Source organism: Mesoplodon mirus (genome assembly GCF_964341445.2).
Source record: "Mesoplodon mirus genome assembly, chromosome: 7".
In the NCBI taxonomy this organism is placed as follows: domain Eukaryota; kingdom Metazoa; phylum Chordata; class Mammalia; order Artiodactyla; family Ziphiidae; genus Mesoplodon; species Mesoplodon mirus.
The window spans coordinates 66,217,274-66,235,685 of NC_138983.1; the positions used below are offsets into that span (position 1 = coordinate 66,217,274).

Below are 18,412 nucleotides of genomic sequence, written 5' to 3' on the forward strand. Positions count from 1 at the left end.
GTTTTATTTTTTCCTCCATGACCCTTTAAACAAAGTCAGACTCAAACAATGTCTTCTTTTTCCCTCTGAGAGGGTTTTTTAATAAGTTATATTATATTTTTCATATAACTTTTAATATGCTGTTGCATTTTGACCCATTCATTATCCCATTACCTTCCATTCCTTTCAGATTTTTGCTTGTTTACCTGCCCTCAATTCAATAGGCTAGAAAAGGCCCTAAGTATGATTCAAGTTCTAGACTGAAGTATTGCCCAAGAGAACTTTGATAATGGAAATGTTCTATGTCTGCACTGTCCAAAAAGTAGCCACTGGCTACATGTAGCTATAAAACAGTTGAAATGTACAACTGATGAAATGAATTTTCAATTTTCCATTTTAATTCACTTAAATTTGAATAGCCATATGTGGCTGTTACTACCATATATGACAGAATAATAAGCAATGACCAATACATATCAGAATGGGTTCTTGAACAATAAGGTCAAACCATCCTTCTTTGGAAAGGTTACCAGACAGGTGGTAGGTATGAGATATGCCTCAGCACTAAATGAACTATACCAAAATATGCAGTGAGATTTTTCAAGCAGGATAGAGGTACAGGAGCTAGATGCTAGTATCTAATTCAGGAAGCCTTGGATAATAAGGTGGATTTTCATATACATTTTCTATGCTAATCCATATATCAAGCCTACAAGACACAAGAGGTATCCTCTATTATATAAAGGTGATCTCTTTTTAAAAACTGAGAAACTGGCTTAAAGGGATTATGTTATTTGCCTATGTCACATAGCTAATAAATAAACTAGGACTCAAATACATAGCTGTACAGTCAAATTCAGTGCTTCTTCCACCATACTATACTGTCTCTCAAGTTTAATACACAACCCATCAAAATGCTATGCCCAGAAAATAAAAAGTGCTAGTGGTCACATATCAAATCACTAAGAGACAGATAGCTAGATGATAGATTCAAGGTTAGATAGAGAGGTTCTAAAATACTGATCAACTATTTCAGCAGAAGATCATTTCCCTCCTCACATATTATCTCTCCCAAATTCCACATTAAAAAAAAAATCAAAGTAGAACACAAAACCATAAAGAATTAAGAAAAATATATAAATGAACATTTATCTGACTCTCAGAATAAAGAAGGAATTTCTAAGCCTCAAATCAGAGGAAAAAAAATATGAGAAACAGGAACGTGCAGTCAGACACTTTATGCTCACACTCGCAACAAAGACTAGTGGAAACTTCATCAGGGATCAGAATTGGGACTGCAGACCACTTTCAAAAAGCATTAGGTTAGACTACATAAAAATTCAAACTATAAAAGATAAATGAAAAGCTGTAAAAATGTATATACAGATAAGATTTTAATCTTAAATATAAGGAATATTTATAAATCCATATTAAAAAAATCTGAACACTGTGATGGAAAAACACACAGAATTCATTAAGTTAGCAATTTACAAAAAGAATACTGGCTGCCAAAAAGGGGAAGAGGAAATATTCAACCTCACTAGTAATATAAGAAACCCAAGTTAAATCTGAGATGTTTAACTGATCAAATTGTCAAAGATTTCTTGGTTTGTTTTCATGATAACCAGTGATGGCTAAAGAATAGGGGAAAAGGCTACTCAGGCTTGTGGGAATATAAACTATAAAACCTGGAGGGTGTCACACATTTTAACACAAGAATCCCACTTTAAAATTTTTATCCTGAGAAATATGTTAATCAAAGAATTTATAGTGGAAGGGGAAGGAGAGGGAAAGGGGGAAGGGGAGGAGGAAGGGAATGTTCATTTTTAAATCTAGTTATGTATTTGTTATATTATTTTAATTTCTCAAAATAAAAAATTTAAGTCATTACATACAGAATGATCCCAATTGTGCGTGTGTGTGCACATGTATGTGTATACATGTGTTTATGATTGGAAGCAATTATCATTGGGTCATGGGATTAAGATGCCATTTTCTTCTTTGCTTTTTGGTAACTGTCCCAAATTGCATGCAATGCATTGCATGTTCATATTCAGAAAGAAATTACTCCAAATAATCTACTTTTATAAGTAATTTTTCAAAGTACTCATAAAACAATTTCAAAACCAACAAGTATTCAAAGCTACTGTTAAAAAGGATCATTTACGGGCTTCCCTGGTGGCGCAGTGGTTGAGAGTCTGCCTGCCGATGCAGGGGACACGGGTTCATGCCCCAGTCCGGGAAGATCCCACATGCCGCAGAGCGGCTAGGCCCGTGAGCCATGGCCACTGAGCCTGCGCGTCCGGAGCCTGTGCTCCACAACGGGAGAGGCCACAACAGTGAGAGGCCCGCGTACCGCAAAAAAAAAAAAAAGAAAAAAAAAAAAGTATCATTCACTAGGGAAGCAAAGATGATCAAAGACGTCATACCACTCTTATTCTAAAATATGACACTTTCTCCCTTTCTTAATGTTTTCAATTCAACTAACTTGAGTAGCTGCACATACATATATATAAACAATGCACATACATGTATATATATAGTACTATGTATATATTACACATACACAAAAAATGAAAACGAAAAAGAGATTGAGTAAAAAAAATAAGTATAAATGGAAGTTCTGCTGTTTTCTTCATATGGTACAATAAATAAGTTTTATCAAACTCAGTAATAAGGCCTAATCTGCAGTTTAGTTATCTCTTCCAAACACTAGAGTATTAATGATTTTAAAATACTTTCAGTATTACAGTTTTATAACTTCACTAGTCTCTAATAACTAAATATTCTCTCTTTGAAAAGAGAAACTCAGGCAATTTGGAATATTCAACAAGAAGAAAATAATAGTGTCCCACAGTTACCCATCTTACAGGAACTTCTTTAGGAAAATTCTAAATTAACAAATTAGGAGCCAAAAGGACAGAGCAGACTGCATCACTTGCTCTCAAGATGTGAGAAAAATAAAATTCAATCCTGCATTGTATAAAGCAAACTGCCCTGAATGAAATAATTACCTTTAAAATAATTCAGCACTATTTGCATGACCATCTAAGAATGAGAAAAGTATAAAAACATTTTATTGCGCAATTATGCCCCTGAGATACTTCCGCGGTATCTGAGCTTTTAAGTTTACTTTTAACGTAGTCCACAAATAGAAAACTCAGGAAAATTTTCTATTCATCTGCTACCAGCAATGATAGTCAAAGATCTTAAAGAAAAATAATCCAAATTAATAAAAATAAAAATTTTTTAGAGATGATAACAGTATCCCAATAGATGATTTTTAAAATTTTTAAAATGTCATGCCATTTCTCTCTACAATATATTCTCTTTTCGCTTTTCTCTACTGTTCCACCTGGCACTCAAATTACAGGGAATAGAGGAGATGGCCAAGATGGTATAGTAGGAAGACCCTGAACTCATCTCCGTCCACGGACACACCAAAATTACAACTACTTACAGAGCCACTATCTATAAGAACAACCTGAAGATTAGCAGAAAAGATTTTCCAAAACTAAAGACATAAAGGAACCACATGAGAGGGGGAGGAGGGGCGGAGACACAGTATTGTCAGGACCCACACCACTCAGTCAGCAACCCACAAATGGGAGGAATATCACAACTAGTCCTCCCCAAGGAGCAATGGGTCCAAGCCCCACAGCAGGTTCCCCAGTCCAAGGGGTTGTGCACCAGGAAACAAGCCCCCAGAATTTCTAGCTTTGAAAACAGGAGAGCTTATATTTGGGAGCATGGGAGGTGGGGAAGGGGTGTTAGGAAACTGAGACTCTGCTCTTAAAGGGAGCACACATAATCTCAACATGCTCCAAGTCCCAGACCAGAGGCAATAGTTTGAAAGGAGCTTGGGCGAGACCCACTTGCTGATCTTGGAGAGCCTCCCAGAGAGGTAGGAGGCAAATGGGGCACCGCTTGGGGGAGGAAATGATGGCAACAGCCATTTTGTGGAGCTTGTTCTACCATGATAACACCAGTACAGACAAGCTCCATTTTGGAATTCTCCCTCTAGCCGATTAGTGCCAGGGACCCAACACAACCCTCCAATGAGCCAGCACCAGCCCTGTGCCCACCAGGCCCTGTAGAGAGCCACACAAGAAGCCTACCCTGCCCTCCAGGAGGCTTGCAGCCACCACATAAGGCACAGCTAACTGGACAGTGGACAGCCCTGCCTACCAGCACACAGTACTCAGCCCCAGCACAACATAAAGGTTCATGCAGCCTACATAAGAGGGACCTCTAGAGCATACAGCTCAGGTGACCAGAGTGGAGTGTGCTGCTGGGCCCCACAGGACATCTCCTACATGAGGCCACTTCAAGATCAGGAAACATAAGCAGCCTACCTAATACACCAAAAGAAATACAGCGATTTGGCCAAATGAGGAGATAGAGGAATATATTCCAAATGAATAAACAAGATGTATAGCCTCAGAAAAAAAACTAAATGAAGTGAAGACAATCTACCTGATAAAGAGTTCAAGGTAGGTAGTGATCATAAAGATACTCAACAAACTCAGGAGAAGAATGAATGAACATGGTGAGAAGCTGGAAATAGCTGGAAAATACAAAGAAGAACCAAACAGATAGCTGGAAAATACAAAGAAGGACCAAACAGATACAATAAAGTGAAATAAAAAATACACTACAAGAAATCAACAGTACATTAGATCATACAGCAGAACAGATCAGCAATCTGGAAGACAGTACTAGAAATCACCCATGCTGAAGAGAAAAAAACAAAAGAGAATTTTTAAAAATAAGGATAGTTTAAGAGACCTCTGGGCCAACATAAAGCATACTAACATTATAGGGGTCCCAGAAGGAGAAGAGGGAGAGAAAGGGGGCAGAGAACTTACTTGAAGACATAACAGCTGAAAATTTCCCTAACCTAGGAAAGGAAAAGACATTCAGGCTCAGGAAGCACAGAAAGTCCCAAACAAGATGAACCCAAAGATGTCCACACCAAAACAAATTATAATTAAAATGGCAAAAGTTAAAGATAGAGAATCTTAAAGGCAGTGAAAGAAAAGCCAACGTTACATACAAGGAACTCTGAAAAGACTATCGGCTTTTCAGAAGAAGCTGCAGGCCAGAAGGGAGTGGCCTGATATATTCAAAGTGATGAAAGAAAAAAAACTAGAACCAAGAATACTCTATCCAGCAAGGTTATCATTCAGATTTGAAGCAGAAACAGACTTTTACAGACCAGCAAAACCTAAATGAGGTCAGCATCACTAAACCGGCTTTACAAGAAATGTTGAAAGAACTTCTCTAAACAGAAAAGGCCACCACTAGAAACATGAAAATTATGAAAGGAAAAATATCACTTGTAGAGGCAAACGTACAGTAAAGGTAACAGATCAACCATTATAAAGCTAATAGGAAGGCTAAAGACAAAAGTAATAATACATATCCATAATAAGACACAACAAAAAGATTTTAAATATGATGTGAAAAATATTAAATGTGCAGGGGGTAAAAACTTAGGGTGGTTAGAATCTGTTCAAAATTAAGAGATCTATCAACTAAAAACAATCACATACGTGTGTGTGTGCGCGCGCGCATGCACGCAGTGCATATAGCTATTTGTTAACCTCATGGTAACCACAAACCAAAAACCTATAGTAGATACATACACACACACAAAAATAAAATTCAAACATAACACTAAAGACAGTCATCAAATCACAAGGGAAGAAAGCAAAAGAAGAGAAGAACTAAAAAGAATTACAAAAGCAACCAGCAAAGAATTAAAATGGAAAAAGTATATACCTATCAGTAATTAACATAAATGGACTAAATGTTCCAATCAAAAGACAGTGGCTGAACAGATATTTTTTTTAAAAAAGAAAAAACCATATATATGCTTCCTCCAAGAGACTCACTTCAGATTTAAAGTTATATACAGACTGATATTGAGGGGATGGAAAAAGGTATTCCATGCAAGTGGCAAGGAAAAGAAAGCTGGAGTATCAATACTTATATCAGACAAAATAGACTTTAAAACAAAGACTGTAACAAGAGTAAAAGAAGGACATTATATAATGATAAACAGATCAAGCCAACAAGAGGATATAACAATTGTAAATGTATATGCACCCAACATAGGAGCATCTAAATACATAAAAGAAATATTAACAAACATAAACGGAGAAACTGACACTAATACAATAACAGTAGCAAACTTTCACACCTCACTTACATCAATGGACAGATCATCCAGACAGAAAATCAGTAAGGGAACATTGGCCTTAAATAACACATTAGACCAGATGGATTTAATAGATATGTATAGAACATTTCATCCAAAACCAGCAGAATACACACTCTTTTTAGCGCAAATGGACATATCAGAAGCTAGGCCACAGAACAAGCCTCAATAAATTTAAGAATACTGAAATTATATTAAGTATCTTTTCTGGAAACAGTATGAGACTAGAAACAAACTATAAGAAAAAGACTACAAAAGACACAAACATGTGGAGGCTAAAAAAACATGCTACTAAACAACCAATGGTTTACTGAGGAAATCAAAAAATACCTGGAAACAAATGCAAATGGAAATACAACAATCCACATCTCTGGGACACATCAAAAGCAGTTCTATGAAAGAAGCTTGTAGTGAAACAAGCTTACCTCAGGAAACAAGAAAACTCTCAAATAAACAACCTTACACCTAAAGGAACTAGAATAAGCAGAACAAACCCAAAATTAGTAGAAGGAAAGAAATCATAAATATCAGAGCAGAAGTAAATGAAATAGAGACTAAAAAAATTAAAAATTTTAAAAAAGTAAACACGAACGAAATTATGAGTTCTTTGAAAAGATAAACAAAGCTGATAAACTTTTAACCAGACTCATCAAGAAAGAGAGGGCCCAAATAAATAAAATCAGAAATGAAAGAAATAAAATCAGAAACGACACCACAGAAACACTAAGGATCATAAAAGATTACTAAGAACAAATATATGCCAATAAAATGGACAATCTAGAAGAAATGGATAAATTCCTAGAAACATAAAAATCTCCCAAAAATGAATCTGGAAGAAATAAAAAAAAATGAACAGACCAATTACCAGTAATGAAACTGAATCAATTAAAAAAACCAAAAACTCCCAACAAACAAAAGTCCAGGACCAGACAGCTTTACAGGTGGAGTCTACAAAACATTTAAAGAAGAGTTAACACTCATCCTTCCTAAACTATTACAAAAAAATTGAAGAGGGAGGAATGCTTCTTAACTCATTGTACAAGGCCAGTATCACCCTGATACCAAAACCATGCAAAGATACCACAAAGTAAATTACATGCCAGTATCGCTGATGAACACAGATGCAAAAATCAACAAAACATGAGCAAACTGAATTCAACAATATATAAAAAGGATCATATACCATGATCAAGTGGGATTTATCCCAGGGATGCAAGGATTTTTCAATAAACGCAAATCAAAGTGATACACCACAGTAACAAGCTGAAGAATAAAAATCATATTATCATCTCAATAGATGCAGAAAAAGCCTGTGACAAATTTCAAATCCATTTATGATAACAATTCTCAACAAAGTGGGTATAGAGGGAACATACCTCAACATATTAAAGGCCATATATTACAAAACCACAGTCAACACCATACTCAACAGTGAAAAGCTGAAAGCACTTCATCTAAAATCAGGAACAAGACAAGGATGCTCACTCTCGCACTTTTATTCAACATAGTGTTCGCAATCCTAGCCATAGCAACCACACAAGAAAAAGAATTAAAAGGAATCCAAATTAGAAAGGAAGAAATAAAACTGTCCCAGTTTACAGGTGACATGTTACTAAGTATAGAAAATCCTAAACACATTACTAAAAACCGCTAATCTAATAAATTCAGTAAAGTTGCAAGATACAAAATCAGTATACAGAAATCTGGTGCATTTCTATACACTAACAATAAACTATCAGAAAACAATCTCATTAACAACTGCATCAAACAGAATAAAATAACTAAGAATACATCTAAGGAGATAAGAGACCTGGACCCAGAAAACTATAAGACATTGATGAAGAAAACTGAAGACAACACAAACAAACGGAAAGATTTACCATGCTCATAGAAGAATTAATATTGTTAAAATGACCATATTACCCAAGGCAGTCTAAATCAAAATACCAGTGGCATTTTTCACAGAACTAGAATTAATAATTCTAAAATTTGCATGGAAACGAAAGATCCCAAAGAGCCAACAATCTTCAGAAAGAAGAACAAAGCTGGACTATCATGCACCCTGATTTCAAACTACACTGCAAATCAAAACAGACACACAGATCAATAAACAGAATATAGAACCCAGAAATGGACTCACACTTATATGGTCAATTAATCTACAACAAATGAGGCAAGAATATACAATGAGTAAAAGCCTCTTCAATAAATGGTGTTGGGAGAACAGGACAGCTACATACAGACAATCAAAGTGTACTAATTGGGCTTCCCTGGTGGCGCAGTGGTTGAGAGTCCGCCTGCTGATGCAGGAGACATGGGTTCATGCCCCGGTCCGGGAAGATCCCACATGCCGCTGGGCCCGTGAGCCATGGCCGCTGAGCCTGCGCGTCCGGAGCCTGTGCTCCGCAACGGGAGAGACCACAACAGTGAGAGGCCCGCATACTGCAAAAAAAAAAAAAAAAAAAAAAGTGTACTAATTTCTCATAGCATATACAAAAACAAACTCAAAATGGAATAAAGACTTAAATGTAAGACCTGAAACTATAAAACTCCTAGAAGAAACATAGGCAGTAACCTCTCTGACATAAGTCTTAGCAATATTTTTTTGGATCTGCTCCTCAGGCAAGAGAAACTAAAGAAAAATAAACAAATATGACTACATCAAACGAAAAAGCTTTTGTAAAGCAAAGGAAACTATCAACAAACTGAAAAGGCGCCTACTGAATGGGAGAAGATATCTGCAAACAACATATCCAACAATGGGTTAATATTCAAAATATACAAAGAATTCATACAACTCAACATCAAAAAAACAAACCACCCAATTAAAAAATAGGCAGAGGACCTAGACATCTTCCCAAAGAAGACATACAGCTGGCCAACAGACACATGAAAAGATCACTAATCATATTAAAACCACAATGAGATACCACCTCACACCTGTCAGAATGGCTATCATCAACAAAACAATAAATAACAAGTATTGGCAAGGATGGAGAAAAGGGAACCCTCGTGCGTTGTTGGTGGAAATGTAAACTGGTACAGCCAGAAGGGAAAACAGTATAGAGGTTTCTCAAAAAATTAAAAATAGAACTGCCATATGATCCAGCAATTTAACTTCTGGGTATTTACCTGAAGAAGACAAAAATACCAATTTGAAAAAATATGTGCACCCTATGTTCATTGAAGCATTATTTACAATAGCCAAGGTATGGAAGCAACCTAAGTGCCCATCAATAGACGAATGGATAAAGAAGATGTGGTATATAAATACAGCGGAATATTTTTCAGCCATTAAAAAAAAAAAAAGAAAGAAACCTTGCCATTTGCAACAACATGGATGGATCTAGAGGATATTACACTATATGAAATAAGTCAAATATCATATGATCTCACTTATATGTGGAATCTAAAAAACAAAATGAAAACAGACTCACAGATACAGAGAACAAACAGGTGGTATCCAGAGGGGAGACAGGTGGGGGGTTGAAATAGGTGAAGGGGATTAAGAGGTACAATCCTCCAGTTATGAAACAAGCCACAGGGACGTAATAAACAGCATAGGGATATGGTCAGTACTATTATACAGTAAGTTTTATCGGGACAGATAGTTAATGGACTTATCATTGTCATTTCACAATATATGCAAATGTCAAATCACTATGTAGTATACCTGAAATTAACATAATATTGTACAACTATATTTCAATTTTTAAAAGATTACTTAGAATACCAGATATGTCAATGGATAGTCAATGCCAACATGAAAAGCAAGAAAGAGATTCCTACTGTTCATTGTGGACTAGAAGAAAGAAAAAGAAAAAGCTTCTGTAATTTCCAGTGGAAGAGTCATATTGTCAAGGCTGCAAATAGCCATTTGAATTTGTTCCCTACAAATGAGACAGGTAGATGTAAATGTAAATTCCCCTGATGTGTCTTAAGATCACCAGACAGTATGCTATTTTCTGAGCATAAACACAGTACAAAGTGCTAACAAGTTATATTCACTTTACTATTTACATAGCACTTGTGTATATTTTATTTCATTTCATTCTTAAACTCCTGACAATTGTGTTCTATCTCCATTTTTCATGTGAGCCAACAACAGCTCAGAGTAGTTAAGTAACTTATGTCATGGAGCTAACAGTCAGCTTTAAACACAGATCTAAGTGATCCCAAATAAGGTATTCCAAGTATGATTACAATGAAAAGAAAAGTATGATTACAATGTTAAATGACCTTAGAAAAGTGTTATTCATAGTTTCTAATCAAGTACTTCAATTAGTACTTCACTATGACAGACTCTCACCCTCAACCAAATAACAAATGTTAATTTCAGTTCATGACCAAAAGTACTAATAGACCATTCATTTCAACTACAAAGATAAAAATAAGTACCATGTAATCAGATATCTTACATTTTTTAAAGAAAAATATAATTAAACTATTAATTAGGATTTTAAAAGATGCTTTTATTGGCACAGATACCTTTTAGCATCTTACAAATCTTCAGAAATCTTCTGTGACATAAGGTCACATATTCCACATAAAATCTTTCCTCTTTAATGTCAAGTTTCTACTATTTCAAGTATTTTAGCTAATTGTATTCTCATTGCCTACACTGAACATTTACCAACCTCTTAATCCTCTCCCAAAGAGCATCTCTTTGAATTCTGATTGCTTACCTTCCATCTCTGAGCTCTAGATTGCTACCTGCTTAACAAGGCAGTTCTCGGTTTCAAGACGCCAAAGTAAACCAGAGCAAGCCATAGTAGGGAAATGCAAGATTAGCTTAAACCTAATAAACATTCTATCCAAGAGGAGACAAGATTTCAAAATAGTTCCTCTTCCATTAATGAGCATCCTTCTCCCCTACTGTGGGTTTATAACCAACAAAGAAACAAACAAAGGAGTCAGACAAAGATAAAAATATAGCTGAAATCAGTGACCAAAAAAGCTACCTATTAACTTCAATTGTAAATTAAACTTAGAACTGTATACGTTTCATTTCCTTCTCCCTCATAGGGTCCAGGCTGCTCAGATAAATCCACCCTACAGGGAAGTAGAGAACGTTATGTCCTAAGAATTGAGAGCTCTAAAAACAGAACCAGATGTCACTGAGCAAAAGCATACTCAACTCCTTCTCCAGTCCTCACCTAATCCTTCCTTGAGAGGGCATCTCACCCAAGGAGTTGAAAGAAGGGGGAAAGCTACTTCCAAGAGAACTTCCTTACTTTACAAGTCATGTAGAAACATGGGGAGAGGAAAATGATGGTTCTTCCTTCAACAAACATAATCTCCAAAAATACATAATAGATTCTTCAGGATGTTTTTAAAACTCTCAGAGGAACACCTCACAGAATACACATCTTCTCCTGTTTCACTTCCCACACCAGAGAGAGGCAGGGATTGGGTGAAGAGGTATTAGACTAACTTGACCTAAGAAGACTTGGCTAAAAGAAAGAAAACTAAGTCTGCAAACTCTCAAAGTAGTCCTGATTAAAAAACAATATTCTATTTCTGTTACTCTAGGAGGTGGGTCAACAGATGAATGGATAAAGATGTGGTGCATATATACAATGGAATATTACTCAGCCCTAAAAAGGAATGAAACTGAGTTATTTGTAGTGAGGTGGACAGACCTAGAGTCTGCCATACAGAGTGAAGTCAGAAAGAGAAAAACAAATACCGTATGCAATGCATATATATGGAATCTTAAAAAAAAAAAAAAAACCAAGGTACTGATGAACCTAGTTGCAGGGCAGGAATAAAGAGGTAGACATAGAGGATCACAGAGGATAGACTTGAGGACATGGGGTGGGAGGGGGAAGCTGAGGCAAAGTGAGAGTAGCAACGACATATATACACTACCGAATGTAAAATAGTTGGCTGGTGGGAAGCAGCAGCATAGCACAGGGAGATCGGCTCGGTGCTTTGCCATGACCTAGGGGTGGGATAGGGAGGATGGGAGGAAGCCTCAAGAGGGAGGAGATACGGGGACATGTGTATGCATGTGGCTGATTCGCTTTGTTGTACAACAGAAACTAACACAGTATTGTGAAGCAATTATACTCCAATATATTTAAAAAAAACAATATTCTATGTAGTCTTTGCATAAGTTATGATAAATTTAGTTGTAAAAAGCAGAGCTCTTTGTAAAATTGCACGGTAGACTAAGTGGTACTTGACCATTTCTATCTTCCTTTTTCAAACTCTCTCCCTCACCTAGCCTCCTTTCTCACCCTTACTCCCATCGAAGACCTTCACCTTGCCCTCTATAAACCTAAGATTCACTTCTTTCCTAGGACTGACCTCTAAACTCCCATTCCCCGCAGCCCAACTAAGTATGAATCAGATTATGTGATTAAAGTACTTCCCACTAATGGATAAATGTGGTTTAATCCACGGGGTTCAATTCCACAAATACCATTAAGCTCTCCTATGTATAAGGCACTGTGTTTAATCAATCAAAGTACCTATTCTTCTTACAAGAAAAACTAGCTAACTCAAATCAATCTTGTAATGGACAATGTAAAAGAGAAGCACATGAGTGCTTGCTTCACCTCACACTTTCCCCTTCCCATTTCTTCCCCTCTCGATGCCCCTCCCCCCCTACCCCATCGGCCACGGAATAAAATCCAAGGAATCAATATTGCTTCCAATAAAAGTCAATGACTGGGAAGACGAAGTGGGATGGTACAGCAAACAATAAACATTTAAAACCATAGATGAGTCAATAGAGGGTCTCCTAGATTTATTTTACATATTAATCACAAATACAATAAAGGGCTTCTCAATAAATCAATTCCCTTACAAGATACCTTTGCTTTGCTCAGAACCCTCAGTTATTAAACCATACATACTGAGAGGGTTTTTCTTCAGTTATTTCCACAGGTAAAATATTACTAAGTATCAGTTCAATCTGCCCTACCATATGTAAAGGCTATTAAACTTGCCTATTAAACTCACCTGTTTTCAATTAGAGTTGACATTTTCCCCCAAGTACTCCCAGGTTTGAAATTCCAAACTAATTGGCATACTTACTCTAAATTTTTTTTTCCAGTTGTAAAATTTATTAATTCTTACTCATAACACAGGTCTAAACCTGGAGAGCAGGATACAATTACTGACAGGTTTGGGTTTAGCTTGGGCCACATGAAGTTATTTTTAACTGTTTCAAGTAGTTGTCAATAATTTTAAAGTCAGGAGAACTGCAAGCAAAAATTTAGATTTCCTGTGTTCTCTTGAGAAGGCTGAAGACTGGGCCCATATTCATTATGGCACTGATCAGGTGAACGTGAGAATTGGATATCCCTCTTAGATGAGGCATAAACTCTTTAGTGTATTTCACTCATTTTTATTTTCATATGCCTAGTATCTGGAGGCATGTGAGTTTGCTATTCATTTGAAAGGTGCAGAATATCTTCCAGATCACTTCAACACTTTGCTAAGTCACCTAATGTAAAAAGCCACAAAGCAGGACATACTGGTTTGTAACTTCATAGTTAATAATAAAAAATTTTCACAAGGCTTAGAAGAAAGGTTGAGAAAGAAAAAAATTCAGACTGGTGGAAGGGTGACATACAGAATGTAAAAAGCCCATCTGAAAGTTTTTTTGGGAGAAAAAAAAAGGTGAAATCTCAAAAACATTGTCAAGACACTGAAAGCTTTCCTGACTCCATGGTTCCTTGCCATACTCCATGCTTCAGAACCTCCCTTCCCACTTTTTTATGTGTAACAATAGCAGTTAGGTCATAAACTGTGAGAAATATTAGGAAATTTATAAAACACATTTACACCTTCAAAAATAATTCTCCTCACACTTTTTTAACAGTCTTTATCCACCATCAAATCCTCTCCCAAGTATTTTCTACTGCTTTCCGCTTTGTATTCTAATGACAACTGGAGTCCTCATTTTCAAGGCTTGGGCTTCAGTCCTGGACGGGCTCTCCAGTACAGAAACTTTTTTGGCCGGTATAGTTGCACTCCTTATTATATCTCTTATACTAATTTCTACAATCTATTTCATTCAAAATTCATCTAACTCCCTCTCTAAAGTCTTGATCAAATTGTAGGGGGGGGTGTACCCAGTTGGCCAAAGAAAATCAATACACTGTGATTTTTCTCTGATATTGTTAATTTAAATAAAAAGCATGAAGACTCTTAAAGATTAAAAAACATTTAAGTAAATTTTATATGCTAAGTGCATAAAACGACAAGCGAGTGATGCTCTATCTTTAGCATGTCTGGACTAGTGACTTCTCATCATGAACTCAAAATACTGAGGAGAAAGATTAATAGGAAATCTGTGAAGTCCAGTGATGGTCACATTGCGCCCACACTAACAAATTACTTAGTGATGTCTCACCTCCCTGCACCCCATTCCCGAGGATAAAGGGTGTGAGGAGACTTGAATCTGAAAAAGAAAAAAATAAGCAGCTTTTCTGTCCAAGTTTGGGGAAAACAAAGCGTTACCGCACGTGATACCATTACAGCATAAAACCACGCAACACCTTATTAGGGTCTCACTCCTCTTCACCCAAAGCGAGACTCGGGCCACCTTAGCTCCTATTGTGATGCACCCTCCTCAGGACCTCGCGGCGTTAACCCAGGATGACAGAAAAGGGGCGGCGCACAACTGTTCCTCTGCCCTGGTAATGAGGGTTGAGGGTATCGCCTTCATCTCTGGGGAAAGGCCTCAGAACTCCCAACCCAAAAACAGCACCCCCGAAACCCAACTCCCTTCCTTGCCTCTCCGAACTGGGCGCCAGCGGCCAGAGCCCAGAACCTCACCCACGGTCCCCAAGCAGGGTCCGGGACGTCCAGACCACCACCAGAGCAGTCCGGCTTTCAAGCCCAAACTCGCCCTCCGCCCCCACAAAAGCCCAGCCTCCAGCGCCGCCCCCACCGAGTTCTCCAGCTGAGTCCAGTCACCCTCGAACCTGTAGTCCTCCTTGAGTGTCCAGGCACAGGCGGGGGCCAGCGACACCTCCGCTTCCCCCACAACTGGATCCCTCCTGAGGTGTCTGAGGCGGCGGACGCTGCGGCAGCTGCGGCTACAAGAGCCGCCCCGGCTGATTACAGGCCGGCTCCTAGGCTGCTTCTCGCGAGATCCCGCGGTTCGAAAAGGCGAGATTAGCTGAGTTATCGCGAGAATGGCGGCTCACCGCGCAGGAGTTGGGCGGGGCGCGGAGAGGGCGGGCGGTTGGGGGAGTGGCTGCATGGGGTGGGCGTTGAGCCTGGGGGCAGGCGACGCAGAATGTAAGGCGCGGGTCCTGACTAGACGTCAAATCGGGATCAACCGCGAGTCTCGAATCTGAGCGGCTGCGAGCAGAGTTACCTCACAAATCATTGAATCCCACGTTTTTCCTTGACTTCCTGTCACCGTTAGAAAAAAGCGGACAGCGTCTCCAGCCCAGAGTTGGAGAATACCTCAAGGACGCTGAGTTTACTCAAGGAAAGCGTTTCCCTCAACTAAGCGAACTCCAAACTCGCCTTTGGCGGCTCAGCTGGCGGGTATTAACCCGCCTGGGTTGAGGAAAGGTGGTTCTCGTGAGGGCCACCTATTTCCTAGCGTCCGCAGCTGTTTGTTTTTAAACGCTGGGTTGGCGGGAGACGGTGTGACATCTGGAGCTCTTGCAGTTGGGCCCCTGTGGAACGTCGACAGTAACCTGGATGGGATATTATTGCTCCTTGTGGCAGAAGGTCGCCAGTCATAGTGTCTCAGTCACTCAACTTTACTGAGCCTACTGTGTGTCACATGCTGGACTACACAAACAGAAAAATGAAAGACACAGTCCCCAACCTCGAAGCTCACACCCTGGGGGCGAGACCCACCCGAAAACAGATAATCCTGTTACACTGTGGTGAAGGCCGAGCTGTGAGCTGAGAGGGAGGAACCGGCTCGGCCTGCCATGTTGAGGAAGCTTCCACCAGGGAGTGACATTTGAGCTGAATCTTGAAGGATGAGTAAGAGTTACCCAGTTTTGAGAAGAGTGGGAGGAGCGCTGCAAGCAGAGGAAGCGAAAAGGAAGAGGACCTGGTTTGAGTAATTTGCTATGAAAACAGATTTTGCCAGAAAGAACTTTGCTGAAAAGCTTTTAATCACTGTTGAGTTGGGAAGAGAAAACTCCCTGGCTTCTACATGTGCTAACCAAAATGTTTTTCAAACCAGTGTTTATGCTAAGGAGATGAGCAGTTGAGCACAATAGAGAATAGTGAACATCCTTGTCCTCATCTAAGGACACCACATGTGAGAGACCTAAGGGAAACAGATTTTTGTCATAATACCCAAGTTATTATCATTGCCACATTCTGCTAAAGTGGAAATCTTTGAAGGTTTCTAAGACAGAAGAAGAATCTAATAGTTTTGTTATACAGGTGTATCTCATGGAGAAACTTCAAGAAAACCCTCAGGCAACAAAATAACAAAAACTCCATTGGCCTTATGTATTATCATAGCTTTCTTCTATAAGATAAGATCAAGAGAAGTAATTCTATAGTCCAAGTTTTAGTGAGGTCTGTCAAAGAGGAATTATTTCCCTATATCAAAATAGAAGCTATCATTTCCTAAAGAGAGACCCTGATATTCTACTATAGGGTTTCTGCCAATCTCCCTTTAGACATTATTTTCATATTATTATGTGTATGTATACTATAGTGACATTTGGCTCACCATACCAATAGAAAAAAAATAGGTCATAAACAAATACTGAATCATGTTGTACACCTGAAAATAATATAATGTATGTCAATTATACCTCAATTTTTTAAAAAATTAAAAATTTTAGAAAAAGTAGTTCAAACTCTGTTGTGAGCTAGTCAGGTGCTCTGCTTAGCATAATTCACACATTCTATTCCAAGTTCTAGGAATTTTCCAGGAAACATTGGAAGAATTAGTGCAAGATTTCAGATGAAGTATGGAAACTTTATTCCATGCTGGAATCTGGTCAAATCATTTAAACTTGCTTTGAGGGGCCTATAGTTCATTTTATTCTGTTATTATTATTATTTTTTGGGGGGGCTTTATTGGGTCTTCATTGCTGCACAAGCTTTCTCTAGTTGCGGCTAGTGGGGGCTGCTCTTGGTTGCAGTGCGCGGGCTTCTCATTGTGGTGGTTTCTCTTGTTGCAGAGCATGGGCTCTAGGCACGTGGGCTTCAGTAGTTGTGGCACATGGGCTCACTAGTTGTGGCTCACGGGCTCTAGAGCACAGGCTCAGTAGTTGTGGCGCATGGGCTTAGTTGCTCCGTGGCAGGTGGGATCTTCCCGGACCAGGGCTCAAACCTGTGTCCCCTGCGTTGGCAGCAGGTTCTTAACCACTGCACCACCAGGGAAGCCCTATTCTGTTATTCTTGAAAGAAAGAAAGGAAGAAGGAAGGGAAGAAAGAAAGAAAAGAAAGAAAGAAAGGAAGAAAGAGTATCTAATAAAGCTATCACTGTCATTCACTTAAAAAAATTAACCTTTCGGGCTTCCCTGGTGGCACAGTGGTTGAGAGTCCGCCTGCCGATGCAGGGGACACGGGTTCGTGCCCCGGTCCAGGAAGATCCCACATGCCGCAGAGCGGCTGGGCCCGTGAGCCATGGCTGCTGAGCCTGCGCGTCCAGAGCCTGTGCTCCGCAACGGGAGAGGCCACAACAGTGAGAGGCCTGCATACCGCAAAAAAAAAAAAAAAAAAAAAAAAAAAGAACAATGAGATGCCCATTATATCGGCAAAATTTTGAAAGTCTTGCAATACTTGACATTGGCAAGAATGTAGAGTAAGAGGAACTTTCATACGTTGCTGGAGACATGAGATATAAACTGTTACAACCACTGTGGAAAATAGGTTAGCATCTCCTAGAAAAGTTGAACATGCAATTCCATTTCTAGGTGCATATCCTAAGGAAACTCTTACAGGTGTAAAAGACATCTAAAAGAATGCTCATTGTCAGTAATAGCTCAAAACTGAAAACAACCCAGATATCCATTAATAATAAATGCATAAATAAACTGAAGTATACTTCACAATGAATACTACACAATTAAAATAACTACAGCTACATGCATCAATAGAGATGAATCTCGCAAGTGAAAAGAACAGAATGCAAAATACTAAATATGGTAAATAATATGGTAAATGTGGATATTTTGTCCAAAACCAGACAAAAAATTTTTAAGATACACACACAGGGCTTCCCTGGTGGCGCAGTGGTTGAGAGTCCGCCTGCCG

The 18,412-nt window shown here is 38.6% G+C and overlaps 1 protein-coding gene across 8 annotated transcripts in view; it reads right to left on the minus strand.

The window, feature by feature from the left end:
• Nucleotides 1-15,314, minus strand: part of BTBD10 (BTB domain containing 10) — an 84,419-nt gene extending 69,105 nt beyond the window's left edge. For 2 of the 8 annotated variants that reach the window (XM_082627925.1, XM_082627923.1), the window contains exon 1: nucleotides 15,145-15,233. The gene's annotated coding sequence lies outside the window, so the exon portion shown is untranslated. Of the gene's footprint in view, nucleotides 1-14,570; nucleotides 14,619-15,110 lie in introns of all 8 variants that reach the window. The other 6 variants (XM_082627928.1, XM_082627929.1, XM_082627922.1 and 3 more) reach the window with 6 other exon arrangements.
• Nucleotides 15,315-18,412: the final 3,098 nt, after the last annotated feature.